The 2,768-nt window shown below is 40.1% G+C and overlaps 1 long non-coding RNA gene across 1 annotated transcript; it reads right to left on the bottom strand.

The window, feature by feature from the left end:
* Positions 1 to 603: 603 nt before the first annotated feature.
* On the bottom strand, positions 604 to 2,551 carry LOC126996041 (uncharacterized). Its single transcript, XR_007750879.1, has 2 exons — positions 2,306 to 2,551; positions 604 to 1,025 (listed from the first exon to the last, which is right to left on the bottom strand). It is a non-coding gene; the product is annotated as an uncharacterized LOC126996041 (long non-coding RNA).
* Between the last annotated feature and the right edge of the window lie 217 nt (positions 2,552 to 2,768).

Below are 2,768 nucleotides of genomic sequence, written 5' to 3'. Positions count from 1 at the left end.
ATTAATCATCAAATACAAGGAAAAAAGAATCATGTATGGAAATTGTGAACTTTTAAGTTCATGTAACAAACAAAGTTTATTATACACAAAAAGGTTGGATACTTCAGATGTAAAAGATTTTTGGATATAACATCACCCCCTTCCTCCATATTGGTTCTTTAAAGCAAGGGTTGACTACAGCTGATTATTATTTGCGGCAGGTTACACGACACTTTTTTTAGTGCAAACCATTTGGAAATCAATGATCATTATAAGGAATACTTCTCATGAGTAGCTACTAAAACTTGACAACCTAGAAGGATGCACCATCAGACTGTAAAGGATAGATATATTATAAGACATAGCTACATTGGTGGATCCAAAGGGGGGCCCAGGGGGCCCGGGCCCCCCTTCCCCATGGTCCTGAGTGATACAGGAAAACTAGCTCAAAAGCGCGCTGCGGCTAAAACAATGCTTTGGCACAAAGTCCAGGCCGTTATACCCATTGATTTAGGTCACCACCAGTTTTTCAAGACCAGGACTGCCGAGAATGGCTAATCGGTAATGCTAATGCTCCTTCCACCCGCAAAAAGTCTGACGTCCTCCCAAAAACTAATTTCCTGGATCTTCACCCAAAGACATACCGTAACATGGTTCAGTGATCATGGACAAAAAAAAATGTTAAGACAATCAATATCCAATCATTTCAGGATACATAAATCAGCATCCATATGAAGGAATTCTACAACTTAAAAGTGATGTTGAGCAGGGCATGTGTTAAGTGACTTGCACAGTCTATTTTGTGAAGTCATAATTAGATTAATAACACAACAATCAACAAACACTAGATGAAGTATTCATACCAAAATCAGTACATGGAGCTGGTGCACTGCAATGGGGAGCACATTCCTGCAGCTCACCAAGAGGGTTGGATGCTGCCATGTACTTCAGGGGGGGTGGCTAAATGTCTTCACCCTTGGCCTCTTTCTTGGCCTCTCCCCCTTCAGCTGCCACATTCTCTTGGATGATATCGGACGTGTTCGGATCTGTTGGGATGTGGTTGTGTTAGATGTGGAACATACGACAGTGGAGCATGGAAGGAAAGAGTATGTCCACACGGTAAAATACAGAGAAGAGGATTGCACTGCATTAGTTGAGTGATTACAAGATGTAAATTGAAATTCTTTGGATACTGAAAGGATGTACGGGGACAACTGGGTGAGAAGGGAGAGAGATGCAGATTTTTGTTATATAGCTAGATACACCAATAAAGACTTAGGACATACACATTCAGAAAGACCACAATTTTGGCTGCTAGACAGAAAAACACTAGATGTCAAAGTGCCAGGACATTGAAGGAAGTAATAATAAGAAAAGCAATAATAATTAATGAGTATAAATATATTTCTGATATTTTTGTTTATCTTAATGCTAGTATTGGAATTTTCAAACACTAAGAATATAATAAATAAATATTGATAAATTAATTAAAATAAATACATTAATTGTACTAATACTACCACTAACAATATTAACAGCACTGCATCTAATAGACTGAGCAATAAACTGAGTCTGATTTGTAACCATAATTAAACTGTCTCTGTCTGAGTGTTAGGTGAAGCTTGTTCCATGCACAATGATAGGAATGGCATAGATGCATGCAGGTTGCTGAGATACTTACAGTCACCAGCCACTTGTAGATATGGCACCAAAATGTGTTGGAAGCATTGGCGGCCAACTTCCATTTATTTAACTATTATTTTCTTTAAACAAAGGAGACAGCTCAAGAGCAACAAAGCGTACTAGAAAAAAAAGCCCCACTACTCGCCACTCCCAAACAGACAAAAGTAGAGTCTTGATACACTCTTCTTGAAGGTCAAATTATAGGCAGGAGGAAATGCGGACAATGGAAGGCTGTTCCAGAGTTTATCAATGTAAGGGATGAAAGAGTGGAGATGCTGGTTAACTTTTGCATAAGATGTTTGGCAAGATAGAACATGCAGTAATTGACTTAAATTAGAAAAGTATAGATTTAGGAGGGAAATGGGCAGGCATTGGTTTAGTAATAGGGTGGTGGGGGAATGGAATAGACTCAGCAATCACATAGTGAGTGCAGGGACGATAGCTTGTTTTAAGAGTAGACTGGATAGCTACATGGACGAGGCTGACAGGTGGTAATGGGGAGGAATCTGGAGCTGCCGTGTGTAGGCCATTCGGCCTCTTGCCGCGGGAGGAGGGGAGGCATGCATTTAGCAAGTTCAGAACAGCTGTCAGCGTGAAAATGATTAGAATTTCCACATTATCATTATTTATATATATCACTTACCCCGGCTGGCATCCTTCCGTAATAAATGTAGCTTCACACCAGGCTGTGTCCTCTTTATCACCACAAAGGGACATGATTTGAGGCTCCGGCTGGTAAACGTGGCGGCCGCGGCGGTGTTATGATTTTTGAACGAGGCAGCGTTGCAATCGGAGCAGAGAAAGATATTGCTGCGAATAGCGGTATAATAAACAGTATAAGTTAGACCGAGATAATTATATTCACCCACTCTTTCCCCCTACAACCCAATGATTCAATGTAAATCATTACTGATGGAAGTCAGCGTGCGTGCTAAAACAATGAGTTTGGAAGAAAAACATGCACATATATATTTTAAAGAACGGCAAAAAAAATTAAAGAAAGGAAAAATCGTTTTGACGGGGAAACGAAGAGAATACTAGTATTTAACTGTTGACTTCGGTGGTAGTGGTGGTGGCGGAGATAGGAAATGGTGGTTGTTTTTGGT

The sequence above is a fragment of the Eriocheir sinensis genome, chromosome 1 (genome assembly GCF_024679095.1).
Source record: "Eriocheir sinensis breed Jianghai 21 chromosome 1, ASM2467909v1, whole genome shotgun sequence".
Lineage (NCBI taxonomy): Eukaryota > Metazoa > Arthropoda > Malacostraca > Decapoda > Varunidae > Eriocheir > Eriocheir sinensis.
This window is presented reverse-complemented; position numbering and strand designations above follow the sequence as displayed.